This window comes from Amblyomma americanum, chromosome 2 (assembly GCF_052857255.1).
Source record: "Amblyomma americanum isolate KBUSLIRL-KWMA chromosome 2, ASM5285725v1, whole genome shotgun sequence".
Lineage (NCBI taxonomy): Eukaryota > Metazoa > Arthropoda > Arachnida > Ixodida > Ixodidae > Amblyomma > Amblyomma americanum.
This window is the reverse complement of record NC_135498.1, coordinates 85600960-85625011: the sequence shown is the minus strand read 5'-3', so window position 1 is coordinate 85625011 and position 24052 is coordinate 85600960. Positions and strand designations below refer to the sequence as shown.

Sequence of the window (24052 nt, the reverse complement as noted above, 5' to 3'; positions counted from 1 at the left end):
GTGGAGAAGCTTCAGCGCGTCTGTCTACCATTTGCTAATCACTGTTAAAAATTGAACACTCATTTGTCAAGCTTTTTGTGTTTCTGCGTCTTTTTGCTCCTGTAAATTTTGGTTGGAATATAAAGGGCGTCACGTCTGTTGCGTGCTACAATGCGTAATTAATGCCTGCTGAATCCTTTCACACATACTCGCATTTTGTGTGTGCTGCCTTTATTTCTCTGGAGTTTACTTGGTGCTTTAACAGGTTTTGGCAGTTGTCATAACAGAAGTACTTGTGTTGACAGACTGCAATTTTAGGGGAGCTGATTGCATTAAATATCCTATTTTTCTCTTTTTCTCTATTCATAACTGAGGGGAATCAATGTTTTGACACATTCTTTCATTTCTTATATCACTATGCTCTCTAGTAACGAGTGTTCGCAGGTGGATCATGGCTCGTTGCATGTGGCTCGTCTGCATCCACTTTGGAGCCTACAGCACGGATCTTGCCTCCTCGTAAAAGTAAACTTTGTGAGTTCGATGGAATGAAAAGGAGCGCTTGAATTCCGACAGTGTTATTTTATGGCTTGTTTCAGGACAGCATTTAAATAAGCTTTTGTATTTCAGTAGTCATTGGATCATCATGCTGGTTTAAATGAATTGCATTTCAGCCATTACAGTATGTGAAAAATGTTGAACCCTTTGTAGGATTCGGGGATTCGCGTTCCTTTTGCTTCAAGTGCCGGCAAACGAATATGATACATTACATAGCATATTTTACGTGCTCATTACTACCTAACAATAAAACAAACCACCCAGAATGTTTTTCTCTTTTGGTAATGGTCCCCCTGGTGTTCTGCGTGTATTTACAAGCATGGGTATTTACTTGTTTATTTATATATTCATACTTAAAGGCCCTATTACAGGGTATTATTACATGAGGGGTAGACATGAAGTACGGCAATAAGGGTTACAGGTGTTCAGTTTGATGTGGCCCGCACTGGTAGGGAAATAAATTTGGAAAAATTGTTGACCATTTCAGCCTTTTCCATCAGTAAACTGCCTCGAAGCAATCTTCAAATATACTACAAGTGTTCTTATATGTAGATAAAACATAGGCATTGCATTTGAGGTCTTTTTAAAGAAACGAAGTCATTGGTGCAAATGTGTTCACTATTCTACAAAACGTGTGGTCAAAATGGCTTGAAAAAGATGTCATTGGATTTTCAGAACCATTCGGAATGCACTTTTGCCATTTGTATGCATATCAGGCCAAGCTTGTGTCAAGGGGACCACTTCACTCTTTCCTGCGGCCTTAACAATCACCGCAGAAGCAATGGGAGTTTTCCTCCAGAAGTTACTCCGTCTGCTGTTGCTAGAGGCGTGAAGACCCAAACGCTTGCTCCCTGCCTGCACCTGCGGTGGTGGGTGGCATTCACTTGGTTCGCGCTGTCAGCCACTGGTTTATGGTGAGTGCAACACCGAAATTAAAAAACCATGCTGGGCCTGTACGTCTTCAGTACAGCCCACATGTGCACAGATTCATCACAAAATGTGCTTGGTGAAAATATTTAAAAGCAGGAATCACTCATTCCTCATCCAGAAGGAAGTACTCTGATGATTTTCTTGCATGTCTCATGGTCCATGATTAAATGATGCTTAATATTAAGGGGAAGAGAAGGAAAACTCAGTGAGCTTTGAGCTCACCTCATAAAAATGTACCATCGAGGGCAAAAGTGTCCGCAACGTGCGAGTGGTAAATCCTGTACCACCATTATTGGCTGCTGGCTTGAGACGATACTTGTAGAGCGTAGTCAGACTCACATGCACTAACATTTGACTGTCAAATAAATATTGCGGGGCAATATATATAATACTTAATTACTCTATCACTTTTCACGTGTTCTGGATTATTTTACCCCCATATACCTCCCAACTTCCTTAAACGAGGGACTTGTATCGATACCTCAAAGGAATACTAATGACTAATGTGTTAGCAAGTGTCGGGAAAAATTGTAGTGTTGGTGTTATTATTGCTGCCGCCGAACTGCTAGATGTATGAGGACATCAGTTTTCCCAGTGAGCAGTTTTTGGGTTAAGCGTAAGTTTGCTTGTAGGCATTCTTGTCTGCCTAACATCACCAGAAAGCAACAGTACAAGTTGTGTGTGCTGGCACAGATAGTGACATGTACTGAGTATTGCAATTTCAGAAATGATGTCCGATGAATTGTTTAAGCAATAATAAAGAGCGCCCTATTTTGCTGTCGACGTATACATTTAACTTGCAGCATACCTTGAAGACGCTACCAATAAAATATTTCATTTAAACATATTTATAAAAGAAGGGCTGAGATTATGGCCAGCCGTGCGTGCGGTTGAATGTTCACTGCCCTCTATTTTTTTTAAATTCAGAAACGTATTAACATGTCAGTATCACAAACCTTAATTTTCAGCTCCTTACACCTTAAGCTAAGGCAACTAGCATAAAACATTGCACAGTGCTTTAATTTACCTACGCTAGGTTGAGAAGAATAATCTTTTTGGGTGTATCTTCGTTTCCTTAATGATATGAGGAAAGTTCATGTTCTTGAGAGGTTTATCAAAAGCAATGAGGAGGCTGTACAAATGCAGAATACACTGTGTCACACTGACTGTCATTGCCTCTTAGATAAGTCTGTTTGCTAGCGAAGGCTTATTTTATTCAAAGCGCAGTTCCGAACTTTGACTTGCTGGCAGTTAGCTCGTGCTGGCAGATATTTTCAACAACTAATTTATGCATTGTCATCTGGGGGAATGGACAGTCATGAGACACCGGCAAACTTCAAAATGCCTTTCCAAGAGGAGCAGATCTATGCCTCTTGGACGTTAAGTGTGTGCAACGTGCTGTCATCGCACTGTGCTCCTGTTGCCAGTCTTGGGGTTTTTCAGTGCCCATTCCATTCACGAATTATATGATGCACTTTGCTTGGGTGCAGCATAAATTCTTGCTAATGCCACTGTTTTGCAAAGCTAAAGCAGCTGTGCTTGAAATTTCAGGAGCTATATTAATGCTGCATAATTCTTTACACTTTGAAAATTGTCATGCTAATGCTCCACAAGGCACATCATTCTGCACACTGATGCAGACCTGCCAGAAGATGAACTACATAGGCTGAGAGTCTTGACTTTTGGTGCAATATAAAGTGTAGAACGGTTGACATTTGTGCTTGAAGAATACACGCTATCATGCACAGTCGGACTGAAGGCAAGCATGCACAAACATTAATTCGTTTCAGATTTCTCACATGGCAAAACAAAGGAAAGGGGTCTGATTCACAGTATTTGCATACAGTGCAAAGGATGAAACATATGGGCCTGATGTTTACGAATGACGTGGACCAAACTGGGAGCGAACGCACCTTCTCCCGCGTGAATGGCGAATGCAGCGGTGGGGCAGTGGCGACCCCACCACGATGTGCCAAGAGGCAGAAGCAGACCCCTTTGCACAGGCCATAAGAAATAGAGCACACGTTCCCCTCGATACCGGCCATAGTGAGACATGCGTGCAGCTTGCACCTTATAAATGGCTAAAGACAGTCTGCAGGCTACCTGGCGTAGCGAGAGCGGTCAGTGTGTTGAATGTTTCAATGAAAAGCAAAAAAAAGTTGCAGTTTTTGTATGGGCCAACCCAAGAGGAAAACCTCGTGTGCTGGATGTACTTCAGCTTTGGTATATATTATTCTGAGCAATGCTGGAAGATGTGGACTGAATGATGACGCACACGCTATGTTGAACTGGCAACTAAATTTTATTCATGAAGCATTTTGTATATGTTCAATGCAGATAAAACAGTCAACAATCAGTCCTGTCACGTTCCATCGTTACCCTCATCTTCCCTCTTCCAAAAATGCCTCTTCTGCTAGTAGTGATAGGGAGGTGCTACTTATGCATGTGTCTTTACAATCAAACATTGTTTTACGCTCAATAATTTCCTGTGCTTTTTCATCTCGGTTTCAGTCAGCTATCAGTGTATTGCATAAAATCTTTGATTATAAAGAGACATGTGTGAGCAGTGCATTGCTATCGCTTCTAGTGAAACAAAGGGTATTTCTGGAAGGGGAAAGATGAGAATAATGATGGAGCTTGTGACGGGACTGATTGTTGGCTCTTTTTTCTGCACTGTGTATATTGTAATGCTTAATGAATAAAATTCTGTTAATTCAGTGCAATGTGTGTAGTGCTTCTCATCCTTCTGTCTGTCTCTTCAAGCGCTGTTTCGGAATATGCTGAACCAACCACCCCAAAACCATTTTGCATGTGGTATATTGTCTATAGTTTTTTTATTTGCTTTGAATGCTTCTGATTTTTATGATGATGTTCTTTTCTCATTTTCTTCCTGCAGAGAGCAAGGATATCACTGCCGGCTTGTTGCACAGCTGTGCCGTGTCATGGGGTCTGACTGCTTTACCTGCACATCCAGGTGTGGCCACACTAATACCATAACTGTTTCATTTCAGCCAGTAAAACTTTCTCGTGTCATTCAAAGAGCACCTAGTTTTTAATGACACTTTGGGTTATTGGTGCAGTTGGAGAAGAAAAGACCTGTGGTTCATGATCATTTATGCATTATTGTGTTGTAGAGCAGCTGCCTTTCCTTATCCCTTCACTGTGATGTATTCACAGAAAAGTATGCTGAAGACTTCATACATCATTCTGTGGGAAAGGTGCTGCCTATAACACAACTGATAAGTGTGCTCACATAAGTATCATGATGTATCTAGTGGATTGGATGAGATATCTGGGTACACAACACAAAAATAGCAATTTCAGCAGACACCGGTTGATGAGACGTCTGTGCATGTTTTTTGTGCAGCTGACATGTGACAAAACTGAATAAGTTTGTGATGGTGTATTTTAGTTTATAAACTTGAAATTGGGTCATTCCAAGCCATCTTACCCAGATTTTGTTCCAGCATCTTCGATTTCCTTTAAAAAAATGCATATAGTTTATTCTTTTATTTAGAAATGCATATAGTTTATTCTTTTACTAGAAGAATCATTATCGAAGCTTGTTTTTGCCAAAAAATTGTGCTGTGGCCCCATCTTAAAGGGGCACTAAAGGGAAGTACTAAGTCAGGCTAGACTGGTAAGGTAGGATCACATGAAAGCACTTATGTACTTTTAACCAGAAAACAACACTCATAGATATACGTGTAAGAAAAGGGAGAAACACGTAACGCCCATTGTAGATTTGAGCCGTGATAGCGAGTGGCGTACTCGTAAGCTTTCTGGAGGAACGCTATATTGCCATATGGGGCCATTACCATCGAAATGCGAAGAAGGCAGCATGGCGAGCATAGCCGACAGTGCGAAGGGTCTCGTAGTTAAAACAGCGCAAAAGCGATAACTGAAAGAAAGGTTAGCTGCAAACATCAGCGCTGAAGCTTTCGCTGGGCATTCTGTGCACTCTGGCTGTGTGCAGCCATTGTACACAGCAAAATCAGAACCGCAAAGCTCAGAACTACATCATGGTGTGTATGCTTGCTATGCAGCTGGGGAAGCAGCTTCTTTCTCAATTCAGCCATCGAATCAGCTACTTTGGGCTGGCAGCGGGCATTATGAAATTGCAAAGTGTTTTTTTTATTTTTAGTATATGCTTGCACAGATATGCACTCATGCACATAATAAACATGTGAAGCACTATGCAGGTGCATGATCTTATATGTTTTCTGCACAGTGGAAAGGTGAATGCACTAAAGATATCTGAAGTACCACATGCATGCACTATCACTTTTCATTTGGCTTAATAAAGAACGCATGACTATCAATTTTTTTAGACTAGACTATATGCTATCACTTACAAAAATTTGAAATTAATTTGTTTCATGTTTCGTTATTTTTAAACGGAAAAGGTGGAAAGCTATCCGTTTTTTAAATTACTTACCAAATTTTATGGTCTCACAGAAGTTGTATGAATGGCAAAGCAGCCTATAAAACGTTTCAGCGATGAGAAAACCTAAGTCGTGCCAGAAAAAATTCTAAATTGGAAAAAAGTTGCTTTCTGCGGCATATTCAGCTGTCAGTTGCAAAATGATGTGGTCCTGGTAAGCATAAGAAAGGTAGTAAGCTACACAATACTATTCAGTCGCATTTATTATCACAAGTTTAATTCGAGTAATTTTTGTTCTAAAAAGCATCAATGCCCTACTGTGGTATTGCTCCCTGCCTGCTCCCCAGTACAGTGCATGCTGGAGCCAGCTGCAAGTGTAGGTTTAAGCAGTGCTGCAGGTGGTGTGCTGGGCCTGAATGCTTTCAGCTTCTAGAGTACAGAGGTCTACTCAAGGGCACGGTTACAAAAAATAAAAATTAAATGGCCACTTAGCAGAAGCATCAAATCAACCCTCGTGGTAACTGGAGATGCGGACCAAAGACCACTGCAGCCACGCTCCTCATTGCGCAGAAGCAAGAAGCACTATGAAATGATGGTGCTGTCTTCTGCTTCCTTGAATTGATTCAAAACAAATTGAACTCACTAAGTGGTTTAAAAGAGCACCTTGGAAAGAACAGTAGTGTTTCGTCACATCGTCTTCATGTGCAGGCTCTTTCCCACTTAAGGGAAAACTGGGAGTGGATGGCTGCTGTGCTTCGCAAAGCACAGCTGCCAACAGCTGGGGAGAATTGATGGCAAAGGTACATGCACAATAAATATGCGTCCATTCTAGCCGGCTCTTGGCAGCAGCGGTTCTCAAAGCGTGGCGGTATCACACTCCGTTTCTCTCTACGTGTGAAACAGCCAGTGGTGCTTCAACTGCTCATGCTGAAATTACATTGTAATCAGTGACCCAATTGTTTCAAGTGTTAAAACATGGATGAACATGCCACCAGGCCTTTCAACCCACAAACATAGGAACATCCATTTGGAGCACCTTGCAGCACTGCTTATATTTGGTTTGCAACCGGCTCTAGTGAGCACTGCAGTAAAGAGCAGGCACAGAGCAACGTTGGGGTTTGGCATCGGTGCTCAGCTTTCAACAGTGTTTTCTCGCCTAATACAAAAATTACTTCAATCACTCTCCAGAATAAATTGCATTCAATGGTAATGTGCTGCTAACTACCTTTCATATTTTTACTAGTATCACCTCACAATGAATTCACAGCTTCATATGGCACAAAAAGCTACTTTACTTAAATTAGGAAATTTTTTTCTGACTGCTTACGGTTTCTAATCACTGAAACATTTTTTTGGCTTCTTTGTCTGCCAGGCAACTCAGAAAATAGTTGTAATGATTACTCTGAGAACATAAAATTACATCAAAAATTGAAAAATCGCAGTTTTGTACCTTTTTTCGAGTTTATTATTTATTTATTGTTACACGTGTTTCGAAACTTGAGACGGCAGCTTTGGCATGGAAATTATTTTTCGTAAAAACAAGCTGGGATAAGATTTGCCTTAGTAATGTAATAAACTGTGATGGTTTTAAGGAATTCGAAGATGGTTAAACACTTAAGTCTGTCAATTGGCAAGCAATGACAAATGTGCATCTCCACCTTAAGTAATCGCAACCTCAACTAAAATGCAAGAGGAGTGATAGAATTAAAAACATTTAACTTGACCTTTAATAAGTATATGGGTGGAGGGGGTGCTGAAGAAAACACTAGCTCAACATATTTTGCCACCACTTTTTTGGAGGCTAAGAGAAATTTTGTGTACTATTTTTGGTAGTGCCACATACTTGATCTAGTTATGTGTTCAGCATCTTTCACATTGTTGGGAACTTTCTACTACTGCTTCAGCTCTGTTTTTGCCACTGCCTGCAAAGGCAGTAAGGGAAGCCTGCTTTTTGAAGGCTCTCGACTTTTTTGTTACTTGGCTCTGTCTAAAGTTGTTAGGTGCTGACTACAGCAGAATTACAGGAGGAAGGTTCTTTACCTGTGCAACAGGTTAAGGATGCGGAAAATAAATATGCACTCTTTCTGTCGCTATTCTAGGCATATCGGTGTAACATGACCCATTCAAGTGACTAGCTTGAATTTAAACCCCTGAGACACTCGTCTTGTGGAATTTCCAAAGTGGTGCATAGTGAATGTGAAAAAATGGAGAGATTTCAAAGCCTGTTGTTGTGCAAGGTTGACGTTTTGATTTTTGGTCGGGTGTAACAACTTTCGTGAAATTTTTATAGTTAGGTAAAATTCAAAAACAAAGCGGCAAATGCCCCTCAAATGATTGCATCCAGACAATGGCGAGGACTTATTCTCAGAATGTGTTTAATCCCCTCAGTCCTGCTAGGGTGGCGTCATACGGGGAACCAGACGAAAGCAAATTAACCATGGTGTAAGGAAAATCGTTCGACGTCATCGGCTGGAGGGCCTCCTTTGAATGGTATCTGCTGCTTCTCTCTTGGTATGTATCAGACTATAGCAACATTCACAAAAGAGCTAGCAATTGCCTTATGTGATGTCCAGATTTTAACAATGGTGAGATATGTAAATGATCTTTTACTGGTTTTATGGTTTGTTAAATTAAATGATGCCAACTTTGCTTGATTGTTCCTGAAGTCTCAGTATTTATTCACGTTCACTGTGCTTTGGAAGTGCAGCAAGGAAAGTGTCTGAAATGTTCAGATGCAATGCAGTTCTTTAAAGGTGTAGTAAAGAGGATTATGTGCTCATATTTTTACCATGAAAACTCTATCTACATGTCCAAGCATTCTTGGAAACTTCAAATTATTGTCTTGTGCAGCCAATTTCTCTGTTAAATTGGATTAGATGTCCTTGCTCCCACCATTTTTTTTAACTGACCTCTGTGACTAGGAGGAGTCAACTAGCGCGGGGAGTGCCTTCAGCCAGTCACAGGCGGCTCTTGCTTTTGCTTTGCTTTCAGGTTTCTAGGAATAGTTTCAGTTGCAGACAGCATAGCTGCCAATTAGGCCCACAGAAATAAAAATCTCTGTGGACTGTCTGTTTTTACAAATCATTCCCCGTATTAATACGTATCACACCGCCGATGGCAAGTGGCAAGCCACCATGTGACTGACTGTAAGGCACTCCTCAAATTGGCTGACTCCTGCTCTTGGTCAATTAAAGAAACAAAAAAGGTGGGAAACAGGACGTTTCATCCGATGTAATATGAAAATCAGCTCCACAGGGCAATTCAAAATCTCTAAGAAAGCTTGCAGCCTGTAGACCGAGTTCCCATCATAAAAAGGTGAGCTCAGAATCCTCTTTAGTGCTCCTTTAAACAGGAGCATATGTTGAGCTCATATTTCTAGAATATTGAAAGAAGTCATGGCGATTTATTTTTCGCAGTCTTGTCCAGTTAAACGACCGTGTCGTAAGCTCATACCCTCTAAAGGCAGAGCTGAGTAAAATACAAGTCGAGACAGAAAACAGGATTCTTCCCTTTGCCTCTTTTGCGAGCATTGGTAGAAACGGTGTAAAAGCAGTTTTACAGTGTGACCAACAGTGTGAGAAAAACTGAACAGAGAACTGGATCAAAGTGCATATACAACCATAATTATGCAAATTCTTTCATAACTTGAATCAGCCTGACTATGCCCACTGCACGGTAAAGGCCTCTCCCATATATTTCCTTTGCTAGCTGTGGCCACTGTATCCCAGAAAACTTCTGATTCTCATCTGCCAACCTAACTTTCTGGAACCCCCTGCTATGCTTGCCTTCCCTTGGAATCCACTCCGTTAACATTAAGGATAAGCAGTTATCTTGATTTCACATTACATGCCCTGCCCAAGCCCATTTCTTCCTCTTGATTTCGGTAGCATGTCAATAACCCGCATTTTTTCCCTCACCGTTCTGCCTGCTTCAGGTCTCTTAAATGTTACACGTATTGTTTTTCTTTCCATAGCTCACTGCATGTCCTAAACTTACGCTGAACACTTTTCGTTACCCTCCATGTTTCTGCCCCTTAGGAGAGTATTGGCAAGATTCTAGAATACATGGTGGCAAAATATGATGTCAAGTTGATGTTTTCTGCTCCCTACAACATTTCAGAATTGTGCTTTTTTGTAGAAATCATTGTGCCAAAAAACAGACTGTGGAAAAAACATGCACACAAACCAAAAAACCACAGCTGGACATGTGTACACTGACATTACCAAGTCAGACATGCAGATTCCTTTATCATACAAGTACACAGAGGCAAAGCTGATGCAGTCATCTCCACCTCTGCTTATATGAAACATTGTCCACACTTCCCACGTTACTGGTCCAGATGACAGATTATAATCTTAGCACTATGGAACAAAGGCTTACTGTGTTTTTTTGCTTTCATCCTTTTCCCTCTGCTGTCCAAACGTGGCACAATGCGGTAACAGGTGTGAGCTTGCCAGCTTCATCATAAAGAGACCAAAAATGCTGAAGGCCAAAGCTAAAGGCAGTCTGATATTGGCAAGGCCTCATGGGCCCTGACTTCAAACATGAGACTACAATACCCCTCTTTACCTCCTTTGAATATGCTGCCGTGAAGCTCAAAACAAGTTTGCTTTTTGTTTGACCTCGGGTGATACACCCAGCAAATGTGTTTTGGTCTCACCTGCATACATGCACCCTTTGTCAAAAATTTTGAGCCCAAGAAGTTTGCTTCTCGGCCATGATGTGTGTCTCGTTACCTATCACCAGGTTTCTAAACCTCATGAAGGTAAGAGGAGCTCTCATCCTCACACCACTGAAATCTAGGGCTTCCCAAGTTGCTACAAGGGCCCTCGTTATGCAGCTTGGAAGCAAACTCCCTAAGCTGTGATTTTTGACAAAGGCCATACATCAAGGAACTACAGAATCCCTTCATGTGGTGCTTCAGCACTGAAATCTAATCCCCAGCCTTGCTCTTTGATAACCCGCTGCATTGCAACTATGGCTCTAGGCTGGCTGGCAGAACTTCCAAATATGAAGTAAGTGTCTGTACTTAAACACCTGCAAGGCGAAGCCTTTATAACTGCGCTCAATGTTTTGGTCTACACAAGCAAGGGAAACCACTCTTGAACGCATGCAAGCAAGAGGAACCACTCTTGAACGCATGCAAGCTCATTTCTTTCTTTTTCTTTGTGCAAAAGCTCTTCTGACCACAACTGTGGTATTTTTGTTGATGCAGTCTCCAAGGTTTTGCAATTTCACCTTGATTCTATGTTTGTGAGGGAACAGAAGGGCCTTTATGTGTGGAAGAAAGAAGTTTGGGCAGGCTTAGGTGTGGCTCCTATCCTGAGTAATATTTTCTTTGTGTGTGTGCACCAAAACATTTAGCGCAGTTCGCAAGGCCTTGCCTTACAAGTGTTTAGTTACAACTACTTCATGTTTGTAAGGCCTTCAAAAAGGAAAGCATGGGATTGGAGTTCAGTGTTAAAGTGCCAGACGAAGAGACTGCAGTTCCTTGATGCTCTCTTATGGAGGGGAAAGCATGGCGTGTTTGCTAGGCTTACTAATCAAGGACAAAAGTGCCTATCCTGAGTTTCTTGTTGACATATTCGAAGTTGGTGAGGAGATGTCTTGTACTTCAAGTCTATGTTCAGTAGATTTTGCCACCATCATATGGTATTGCCATTCAGTCTAAAAACTTAGCAATAACCAGCTATTCACAAGATCTGGTTGTATATGTGTGGGCAGGTTGGATACAAGGCCAAGTGGAAACACCAGCTCAGGATACTACCTTATTAATCTATCTCAAGGCCTTGGCAATGTGAGTTAGAGGTAAAAGTATGTGTGGTTTCTCGCACCAAGAAGGATTGCATACCGCTTGAGTTTGGTGTCAGGCACAAGACAGGCTACCTGCCATTGTTGGTGCTATAGGTGCTAATGTTTTGTCTTCAATATTATATCAGTCAGACGCCGTGGTGTCAGCGGGCAGCAGGAAGAGAATTTTTTATCTAGTTACGCTGACAGGCTCATATCTTTCAGCGCACTGCGCCTCGTGTCAACGGCGCAGTTGAAAGGATGAAAGAAAAATTTTGTTGCATAGGACTAAGATTTTTATTCCTTCATATTCCTTCACTGGGATCAGTTAATGTGGGAAGTGTCAGGAGGCTTTCATATCAGGAGAAATGGAGGTGATTGCATCAACAGTCTCTACATTCACAAATATAAGGAATCTACATTTTTGGCACAGCAGTGACGCCGAACATGTGTCCTGTTGTGGCCTTTTTGGATTGCGCACCTTCCCACACTGCATATCTTGAGGTTTTAAATAATTTTCTGTTGTGTATTAAACTGCGAGTCAGGACTGGGTTTACATTCTCTCGGTGTTAGTCTTTTTTGCGCTGTATTACTTGAATATGAATTCTTACCAACTAGTTCATTTCACCGTCTTAACTGGGGTATACCTTTGCTCAAGCTAAGGAGCTAATGGTTGAATGCTTTTTATAGTGCGTAAGTAGAATACTTACATAGTAATTAAAGCAGAAATAAATGATTTCCTGATCAGATTTTTTATATTCTGTGTACAGTACTAGAGTTACGCTTAGTCAGACTTAAGTATGCACTGCAGCCAAAAGGTTCTTTTCTCGGGTCTGAAGGATTTTAAAGGTAACCACATATTTTCAGTTTGCTATCCTGTTTATTGTTTGAATATCTACCTCTTTGCAGGGAAATTTTTTTGTGACAAGTGTTCCATTTGAAAACTGAATTGAAATCATATTTTTGTATTTCGATGAACTACGAATGGTTGGATGAGAAGAGTATTCATATATTCATATTTTTGTGCTAGGTACAAATGGCTGAGTAGCGGCCTGCTTGCCTTTGGCTATGCTTATTCTGTTTATTAATCTTTCCTGTTTAATGCAATATTAAAAGGTATCCTAGCTGCTCCTGTAGAGGGCATTTAAGGGTAACATAAAGAAATCAATAAATAAATGTTGGTAGGGCAACAGAGCGGATTCGAAGAGCAGGCAAGTGAAGCAGGGGGCGGCCGAAAGTTAGGTGGAAGGATGAAATTAAGAAGTTTGCAGGCATACTGTGGGTGCAGCTGGCAAAGGACAGGGTTAATTGGAGGGACATGGGGGAGGCCTTTGCCTAGCAGTGGGCATAGTCAGGCTGATGATGATGATGATGGCCTGTATTGATAAATTCCTGCATTCTAATTTGAAAGAACCTACTTTCACTGAAAAGTGGTTTTGAAGCCAGTGTGTAATAAAATGCAGGTACCACTACCAGTGGTCGTTTTCACAAGCAAACTGGTGCTCTCATGGCAGTTATTGTGAGCATATGCTTGAAGGTACGCTGCACCACCATTCACTTCAAAACAGTCATCACGGAGTCTTTTTTGGTCTTGACCTCACAAATGAAAACTGGAAACTGAGTAGTGGGAAAAATGTCCCATTTCTAAATTCGGTTGTCTGCAATAAATGCGATTAATGTAGACAGAAAGCGCCACAAAGTCCGTGACTGAGTTTTTGCATGGAAAAAAAATTAGATGGAGTCCTCAGTGCATCCTTAATTAGTACATGCCCATCTTAACTGCAGAGGCTGTATGAGGGAATGACTTCTTGTGGTAGTTTACTGAATTGCAGCTCGAAGGATTCATAATGTGGCAAGAAATTAATACTTTTGTATTGCTGCCATTCCTGTAGGTGAGCATCCTCATTCCTTTTTTACAGACTTGGGCAAGACATCGATGACCTTTCCACACCATGCTGTCCCAGGAGCATTGCTGTGCATGAGTGCACAAGTATCGTTGAGCAGCTCTATGTAAGCCAGTGGCTGTGCCGTACAAGCTATGCATACAAATAAACCTGTGATGGTAGCAGGTTGTTTTTCTCTTTTTGCAAACAGGCCAAGGAGACAGCCGTATTTTTCCCTTTACATCACCATAATTTATGCTCTGCAGGTTGCAGTGCATCAGTTTATTGCTCATCATGCAGTGAATGTGCTCCTTAATCTTGGTGTAATGCATCATATAGAGTTTAGACAGCGTCTCTCATTATAATTATATCCGGTACCTGTAATATTTTATTCAGTCCCATTCCACATGCTGTTTCATCAAATTTCTGATGTCGAGCATGCCGAGCCACAGTATAAAGCAGTAGTACCATGCGTACGCCAGTCATGCTGCTACCCAGCTTGCTCGTTATGGCCATCACTCAATATTCTGTTTATGCCTGCCATAATAGCTGCACCTGAGCAATGCACGGCATACTACATTGTACTATGCTAGGCACTCAGCAATGACCGCCATAATGCCTTGCACCTACCAGTACCTGGTACTATGCTGGCCATCCAACTGTGCCCGCCATGTTACCCGCCACACACGAGCACCCGACACTATGCTGGGCAGTCAACAGTGTATTACCCTACACCCAACAGTACCCAGCACTATGCTGGGCACTCACTACCCAACAATATGGTGGGTACACACCATTGCCCATCACCATAATCCACCATCATGTCGGGTGTCGGGTTCCAACATGCCCTGTAGAGTGTATTTTTCCCATAGGCCATGGGTTCCGTTGTCAGAAATGATCGTGCGGGGTATTCCAAACCTGCTGAAAATGTCACGCAGACAGTTAATGGTAGTCTGCATTGAAGCATGCGACAAAAGGTATTGCTTCGAGCCATTTGGTATGTGCGTCGACTACTACGAGTATCATTTTTCTGCAGATCGGACCCGCGTAGTCAATGTGAATACGGGACCACGATTCGCCTGTTTCAGGCCAATTAACGGAGGTGGCCGCGGCTGGCATCGGCAGCTTTTGCACACAGTTCTGGCACTGAGCTGACAGCTCTTCGATATTTCTGTCGAGGCCTGGCCACCAGAACAAAGAACGTGCGACAGATTTCATTGCCGGTGAACCCTGGTGCGTTTCATGTAGAAGATTCAGCGCTCGCTCTCTAGCTTCGGTCGGTATTATGACCCTATTACCCAGTACACTAGTTCATGTGCTATCGATAGTTCGAGCTTACGGTCAAAAAACGGCAGTATGGCCCGGGTCATTCCGTTTGCGTTCCTGGGCCACCCATGTAGTATGCACCGTTTGACCCTCGACCAGGACAGCGTCAGAAGACGTTAATGCCTTCAGCTCACGCGATGTCACAACGCCATAATTCAGCTAGTTCAGCGACAGCACATATTCGGGCGGCTCACCGTCGTCGTCAGCTTCCGGAGAACGCTGCGAAAGTCGGCATAGGGCGTCAGCGTTCAGCATCAGTCCTGGTGCGTACTGTAGCCGGTACCGGTAGGCGCCCATGTGGAGCGCCCAACGTTGTATCCGTGCGGCGGCCATTGTGGGCGTATGCTTGTCTGATCTCAGCAGGCCCAGCAATGGCTGATGGTCAGTCACCAGGGTAAATGTCCGACCTAGAAGGTAGTCACGGAATTTCGTGACGCCGAATACCAGTGCCAGTGCCTCTCGCTCGAGCTGTGAATATTTGTGCTCCGCCTGCGTTAATGTTCGCAAGCGGAACCCGGTGGGCCTGTGATTGTTACCAGTCTTGTGAAACAAAACAGCTCCCACACCGTACGGAGACGCGTCACATTCAAGTTTAAATTCCTTCGAAGGCTCGAAATGTACGGGAACCTTGGCTGTTTTAAGGTTTTGCTTGACACGATCAAATGCGAGCTCTTGAGGCTGTTTCCATTGCCAGCGTGCATTCTTTTCAAGCAGTTGATTCAAAGGAGTAAGTGTCGTTAACATGTTCGGCAGAAACCTCGTGTAAAAAGTAACCATACCCAAAAACGAGCGTGGCTCGCCGACATTACATGGGCTGGGCGCCGGCATGATAGCGTCAAGGTTTTTCTCTGTCGGATGAAGCCCATCGCGATCGATGCGATGTCCTAGATAAGTTACTTCTGGGCTGCGCAACTTGCACTAATCGAACCTTAGCTTTACCCCACGCTTTCGGAAGCGCTCCAAGACGTTTTTCAGCCTCACCGTCGTCACTCGCTCTTTCGGAAATGAGCACATCGTCCAGATAAGCCTGCGCTCCTGGAAGGCCAGCCAAAACCTCATCCATTTTTCTTTGGAATATCGCGGGCGCAGAGGCTATCCCGAAAGGAAGCCGGTTGTAGCAAAATAGCCCTTTTGGCGTAATAATGACACAAAGTTTCTTAGCGTCATCATCTAGCGCCACTTGGCTGTAGGCATCCCGTAAATCCAGAGTGCTGAAATAGTCCCCATCGTGTAGTTGGGCAAACATATCCTCAGTGATTGACAATGGGTATTGCTCAGTTGCACACACTGAATTTACTGTGGCCTTGAAATCACCGCAGATCCTTACTGCGCCGTCTTAAGCACTGTGACTATGGGCGTTGCCCATTCAGAGTGTGCCACCGGTGACAGTACGCCCAGAGATACTAAACGGTCCAGTTCAAGTGACGCTCGCGTAGCGCGTATGGAATGGGTCTGACCTTACAGAACTTGGGTACGGCGCCTTCCTTCATGTGCAGGCTGGCTGGAGGACCCTTGATTTGTCCCAGTTCCTCAGAGGACACGTCGTGGTAGTCATGGAATATGCTGTTCACGCTGGATTCGCTTGCTTCTTGACGCTGAGTCCTTGACAAAACGGACCACCGGAACAGCTGCGCTGTTCGGCTGCTTGATTAAATCGCGACCGCAGAGGCTTGGTCCCGCACAGCCCAACACGGTCAGTGCACATTTTACTGTCGCCCCTTTATGACAAACCTGGAGCTCAAGCTGCCCAAATACTGGAAGGCGTCCTGTGTAGGAGGATAAATTCAGGCTGGACGGTTTTAGCTTCGGCCATTGCCCGCGATGCTTATCGTACAGTTGACGCGGATTGAGAGAAACGGGCGACCAGGTATCGACTTCCATGCTTAGCTGCACGCCGTCCCAAGCAAATGTTCGGCGGATCGGCGGTTCCAGACAGCCTGTTTGTTGTGATACCAAAGTTCAAATGTTGGCGGCTTCGTGTTCCTGGTCTGCTGAGGTTTCCGTCCCCAAGAGGGCGTTAGATTGCGCCGTCCTCGCCGTGCCTCGTTCTCGAGCTCCGCGGCTTCTACATTTCCTTGCGAGGTGACCCCGTTGTCCACAGCGATAACAACGAGCGTTAGACCAGGAGCAACATACGTCATTATGTTTCGTACTACCGCACCTTGAGCATTCTTGATGTGTGGCAGCCCTCCTCTCGTCCAGCAGTTTCCTTCTGATGCGCCTGTACATTTAACACGGGTGTCGTCGCCGGTCTAATCATGCGTTTTACGCCACTATCCGCAGCCTCAGCTGCAAGGGCCATTGTTTCAGCGTCTTGTAACGTTAATTCCTGCTTTGCCACTAGCTGCTTCTGGAGGGCCTCTGACCGCCATCCATCCATCCATTCGTCCATCCATGCGTCCATCCATTCGTCCGTCCATCCATCCATCCATTCAATCCATTCATTAGTCCATCCATCCATCCATCCGTCCGTCCGTCCATCCATCCATCCGTCCGTCCATCCATCCATCCATCCATCCATCCATCCGTCCGTCCGTCCGTCCGTCCATCCATCCATCCATCCATCCATCGATCCATCGATCCATCCATCCATGGATGCATGGATGCATGCATGCATGCATGCATTTCCCATCTAAATCAGCGGGTGCTCGACCACGACGGAAAGCTATCGCTTTTCACTCTTAAGGCGGAGCTCAAGCGTTTCCCAATTTTATAGTTGTCATGTATAGATGTAGATTTTCTGGGAGCATGAAAGCCCGGAAATAGCCACAAAGCCTAATCGTTTGAAAGGAGCCAAAAAAAATTTTCAGTAGCCCAATTTGGCTACAAATAGCCCTATCTGGCAACACTGCTTCAGGGGACGGCTGAAGACATGGAATACAGAATAGCTAGCGGAACACGCAAGGTGTGCCCAAGGTGTGTCTAAAGATGACTCACACTCATTTGCTGTGGCGGGGCCGAACTAGCACTGCTCCTAACTACAGCCTGCATCACCCACTCTATAATGGATTGCACATCAATTTATGCCGAAAAGATGCCAAGGACCTTAGGGGACCCAAACCGGAAAACTCACTTTGCCAGGCTATAGTGCGGGCCGTAGCCAGAATGGTGCCCTACTGGAAAACGGCTTGTTGTCTGACCCCCACTCCTTCTTTGCTTAAGGGCACAGGGTAAGCCCTATACTTCCCATGCATTTTAGGCCATGTTGAGGTACATGTTTCTCACTAACTAATAACAGTAGCCTAATAATACATATATGATTGTTTGCCAAAGTTTCTGCTCTTTTTACTGAACTAGAATATTTGAAATGTGTTGAAAATTCGATTTTTAATAAAATTTTTTCCGGTAGTACACAAATCTGGCCTTTCTTTGCGCATTTCAACATTCATAACAGAATAACTGCTCAGTGAAATTGCTTAATTCTAGTTCAGTAGTTGGAAACACTTATGTAGATGATTGCAAAAAAAAATCAGCCGTCTGTCTTGAAAGTAATTGGAAATAATGGTACCTTTGTAAGAAAAAACACTGTTTTGAGATAATAGAGCGTAAAGATAAAAAAGATGTGAAAAACCATTTTTTATTCGCAGAAACGCCTCCATAGTAATTGGTTTAATAGTCCCCTGCTTTGTAGTCACTGTCGCCGTCATTTTTTCGCTTTTCGGCTTGTCGTTTTGACTGTCGGGCCTCTTTTGTAAGCTGTCGTGTTGCTCGGTCCGCAAAGTACATGCGCTTATGGTCAGCTTCCCTCAGCCACTTGATGGTGTTGCTCCCTGGGTTCAATCCACACGCCTTCAAAACGTTGGCCCGTGCGATGCTACAATCATTAAATGAAAGAACAGCATCCAGTGTTGCCATCCGTAGGGTCCGAAACCTAACAAACACATTCTTTGGCGCGCGTTCCCAAACAACATGGTTGAACGACTCATTTGCATTTTGAGTTCGCCCATGCAGGCACTTCTTTAGGAACTCAGCCTTCGATAGCTCCCTATAAACGGGTTTGATAGCCTCCAAGACAGATGCAGGCAAACTCTCCTTGTGGAAAAATGGCTTGCCCTCTGACTGACTTCTGTTGAAGGCACACCACGTATCAGGTCCCTTTGGGCAATGTCCATGGCATGGGTCATCGTCTGTGGCCGATAAGTGGAAGAAGGTTGCCCAAATGGCCTTTCGCATTTCATCCAGGTTTCCTACATTTCTTCTGATGGCCAAACCATAGTACGTCTGGAGCTTGTCTATTACTGCATCAGTCAGTCGGCCTCGGCCCGAGAGGCTCTTTCCATCAGAGAGTTTTCCTGCTTTGTTTCCTTTTTTAGCCTACGTAACCTTGTGCCCATCCTTTTTTGCACGTGCCCTATGCACTCAACCTTGGATATTTCAACGGAATCACCATATGGCATTTGTGCCTTCACAGCCATAAAAGCCTTGCTGTCACCATCCCCAAGGTATTTGACGTATCGAACGCCGTGAAGCTCCTCACTCCTGCCGAAAATTTTCAGTGCTCCTGCGACTTCCATTCCACCGCTGGTGCCTTGGTAGTTGGTTTGGCACACCTCTCTATGAAGGGGGTCACTGTTTGTACCCTTGATGCTGCACTTTGGACAACGTTTAGACAAAACCTCCACATCCAGCACTTTCCCAGAGTCTACACTGGTCGCAGCGACTATGCCGTTATTGGAAGTATGGCCTCGCTTCTGCCAGCTTCCATCAAGAGCAACTGCGATGTCTTTATCCCCCTCATTCAGCTGCACAGCTTCGTCAGCTGCCCTTTTCATCGACTCCTGAGCAGCAGCTTCGATGTGACCTAGAAGCTCTTGATTGTATTTCGCAAACTTAGTCGGCGGCTTAGGAAGGTTTAGCATAGCACAGAGTATATTTCCTGCAGCCATTCCCTTACCAATGGACCTCAAGGCATACACTAACCTGAGGTTGGCTTCATAGAGGCCAGAAGTAGTTTTCTTCGACGTCTCAAATCGTTGTGCGGCACTACACACTTCACAGTTCAAACTGTAAACGCTTGCAACACCTACCCGTTTAGTCACAATTTCGATGAGCTCAACACTTCCACCGCACTCTCTGCACACACAAATCTGTGTAATTGCGGCACAAATGCCGTCCATGTCCATTAAGGCATACTGGCTGCTGCTCTGTAGCACATCCTCTTCCTGGAAGCACAGAGAAAATCTTGAAAGCTTCGATGTCGAGGAGCTGGCGCGTTCGGCGTTCGGGATCTCATTCGGTCGTGGACATCCTTTTGCTTTTTCACGATGAGCGTAGCGGTTGCCGTGAAATTCACGCCTGACGAAGGCCTTCTTTGCCCTGGGCATCTGAACTTATCAGCAGCAACCAACACCGGCACAATTTACAATACTGATCGAAAGAGAGAGCACTCGGACGCAGCTGCATGAAGGTTGCAGAAACGTGGAAAAAACGTGCAAAGCGTCTCAGGATTGTCTTGGCTAAAGAAGAGGAGCTGTACAATAGTTGCCAGACAATTTTTTATATGTAGCTGATTTTAGACAAGTTTTGAAATCAGGTGGTGGACTTTTTGGTTGAAAAAATTGACGTTAATCCTGAAAGGGGGCGTGGCCGCTCACTATTGTTTTCGGAAAAAGCGTTTTTCAGCCGTAAATATGGCTTTCTGAGGAAAGTGCGATCATGGAACATGTGTAGAAAGAATTGAACTTCTAAAATTCCAAAAGAAAAAAAAACGATTTTTTTCTAATTTTAACTTACCCTGTGCCCTTAATGGCTTTAGAGGGTTTCATTCTATTGTGCTTCGGTTTCCCAGATTTTGCCTCATATCCACTGAAAGTTCGATGTACTTTTTGTACGCGGAAGAAGGAATACTTTTGTGTCGCGGATGGAATTTCTTCACCAGGAGGGGAAATATCAGTTACTCCCTTTTTGTGGTACTTAGTTCTGCCATGTATCGACAGAAAAAGTTCAACTATGAGCTGCCTTGTAGCTAGTAAGCCATCTTAAGGCAATAGCATCTATCTAAGCTATATATAGACAAAAATGTCTGCTGCGGCTAGCGCGTCGTAATATACCGTGGCATTGGCAGAGCGTTCTTCTTTACCAAAGGTATTGTTCTCGAAATATACTTTTTATTAGTTACGCATAAGACACACGAAAAGGGGTTACAAACAAAAGAATACCATTTTCTGCCAATCTGACAAAAATAAAATTCCGAAACTCTGGCCAGCATACATAAAAAACGTGTCTACATCTATTTTTTCCCCGTGGCCACTGGGCACCATTATGATGGATATGCGAATGGCTCCGAAGCTCCAGAATTATTGTGCCACTTCATTCTAACAGAATTTCTTATCGCACCTTCGAGGGTAGTGGAAATCTCCTCCACCTCACTGGTTTCCAACATGGGCAAGCCCTTTCCATTGTATAAGAGCACAAAAAGACTGTTGGGATAAAGGTAGTGGTCTCAAAAATGGCGTAAAAGTTCCTACACTTGCCGGAACATAGGAAGGGTGAGCTTTCTTCAATACCTCCAGTATCTGGTTCCAGTGATCAGTGGGAAAATGCACACAATTGTCTTATCTCCCTGATCTGCCATGGAGCCCATGTTCTTTTTTGTGCCCTGAAGGTAGAGCCTATTGGCGATACAGCAATGCCCGCCGCAAGTGCCCGCCGCTGTCGGCCGTGCTCAACTTAAAGCTGATCAAGAAATTTCGAGATAAAGCGCGCAAAGCTACAAGAATATTCTGGAACAACATATAATCAGCTCTGCCCGGACGCTATCAATCGATACAAATCAGGTTGCGTCTTGCATCGCAAACAAAGCGATAAAGTGGCGTGCCGACAACTTTGAAGAATGCACAAACACTGCAAGATTCGCAGCAATTCCAGGGAATGCAACAGGTCGTTAGTCCAGTTGCGTTCTCCGGAAAGGTGCTGCCATTTTTACGTTTTTTTCTGCAGAAGTAGTGTAGTGTTCAGCTGTCACAAAATTCGGCGCATAATAAAAAAAAACGGCGCTGCGCGTAAGCAATCGCGCCCGTGTGCGGTAAAATAAAACAAAAACAACAGCGGGAAGGAATCCTCGGAGAGCGCTTAACTTTGCGTGTGCTGCTGCCCTTCCCACTCAGCTCGCCGGCGCAGCGCCAAAGTAAACATGGCCACGCGCGGCGTCGATTTCTCTAGAATGAGTAGTTTTTGCTTATCGTCGACGGAGAGAGCGTGACCTTGACCACGCTAACGTGATACCCTCTCCCTTTCGCTCTCGCGCCGGCGTCTGAGCATCGCAAGGAGGACCAAGAATTTTTTTGAAGGCGGTTTCCGCGCTCGACCAATGGGGTCGCGTGCCCGGCGGGAGAAGAAGGAGCTTGTGCAGTTCATACTGCTTGTATGTGCGCGCCTGCCTTGGTGCGAACCACGACCGGCTTTATTACTTGGCGACCTGTTCACCGGCGCCGCCTCCATAGCTCCTCTCAGTGGCGCCACGACTTACCCCTACGCCGAGTGCGGGCTGGCGTAGCGGTAGCAGTCGCGGTTTCTTCGTTGTGTTTTTGTGCGCGTATGCACACCGCGTTTCCGGCTGTTCTGCTTGCTTCCAGCAGACGTGCTAAGAATTTAATTATATCTGACAGCATTTAGCTTTCGTAGGCCGTGAAAATCATCGCCCGCGATGGTGTATTGCTGCATTCCGCTCTGTAAATCAAGCGGGCGCCAGCCTCTCAGTCTACTACTACTCCAATCATATAGCAGGCATGGAACGGGGAGGGCTGTCGTACCCTACTTTGGTTTTCGTAGGGTTCGTCAGCCGCCTGGAAGGTGCTGCATCAAGTGTGGCTCCTGTGCTTGTTAGTGGGCAAGGCCGCTTAAGAAGTTTGCAGACCTAGTGCTAGCTGCCATCACTTGCAAAAAATCCGCTTTTTGTGTGCTCGAAGGACATCACAGAGCCTCACAGAAGGGCCTTGCTAAAGGTGATTGTCCACAAGTTTATGAGGCTATTTTTGTCCAATTTTGCCTCCGATCTGACAGAAGAGCACGCCAAACGAAAAATGATAAATGCCAAACCAAAATCACGGAAGGTCCCAAAAGTGTAAGGATCTGGCTGGCGTCAAATTAAGTTCTGGCCACGACCGGCTATTGTGTCTGGCTAAGAAGCTTTCGACTCTGGTTTTATTTATTTTTCATGTAGAGTGCGTCTTGAAATGATTAACAATCGGGTGAACGCTCCTGAAAACAAGTGAGAAAGAAGTGTGCTTAGCGCGCTTTTTATCGTAAAAAGGCGGAAAGTAGCGTGGCTTCGCCCTGGGATGCTGGTACAGAGCAGAAGCAATTGTGTTGAAATTGTGCAGCTGTGTGCGCAAAAAAAAAAAAAAACGCCGCTCGAGTAGCGCGCCGGAGCCGCGCCCACCAGTACAACCACTCTTTGAGCTTGTTTTAACTGCAAAACTGCTGCTCTGAGAAATAAAAAATTACCACTAGCAACCTCTAGTCGGTGACAGCTTTTTGTGGCTATGCAGGGGAAGCTACGAGTGCGAGACGCCGGCTTCTGCGCTGTTATCACGCGCTCACGAGCCAAAGAAGCAGGCGTGTTAGCTGGCAGCTCGCGCTCGTAACTACCACTGTATACAGAAAGCTGTCCACGATTATTGCATCTGATTAATATAAACACGTATTTGCGGTGCGTGGTTAAAAAAAAAACGATGCGGTCTAACTCGGCCTACCGGCCACATGCCAGCGCAAGCGTACTGAAGCTAGCAGAAGCGTACGGCGGGCGCTGGCGAAATGAGGGTAACTAGTGGTGCCACCTGTTGCGGCGCGCCGTCCCTCCTGCAGAGTCACGTGATATTTACCCGGACACGCGCCGCCGTAGGAACCGGCGTAGTGAGCAGGTCGCCAAGTAATAAAGCCGATCGTGGCGCGAACAAACAGACGCGGACTGTGCCTATCAATGAGGGGCTTCAACCGCTGTCTGTTAGCCCGAGCCGCCGTTTAAGCTTCGAGAAGCGCGCTCGCTCGACTCCCGGGAGAACACCACTCGCACCGCCATGGACCAGCGAGGCTACGTGCGCCGGTCTGCGGATCGGCCCCGTCGTGCTCTTCAGGTCGTCGGACTGTCGCAGTGCCCGGCGAACAAATTGTTTTGTTTGATTGTCTCTCTCAGTGTTGGTGCAGTTTAGGTGCAAAGATTCTGTTGAACTGTTCTCTCTAGATTGTTACTTTGCACGAGTTGCAT

General features: G+C 44.6%; 1 long non-coding RNA gene across 1 annotated transcript; it reads left to right on the top strand.

Moving 5' to 3' along the window:
* The first annotated feature begins 651 nt into the window (after positions 1–651).
* LOC144118758 (uncharacterized) lies at positions 652–13672 on the top strand. The gene is made up of 3 exons (XR_013312131.1): positions 652–1448; positions 4361–4438; positions 13558–13672. It is a non-coding gene; the product is annotated as an uncharacterized LOC144118758 (long non-coding RNA).
* Positions 13673–24052: the final 10380 nt, after the last annotated feature.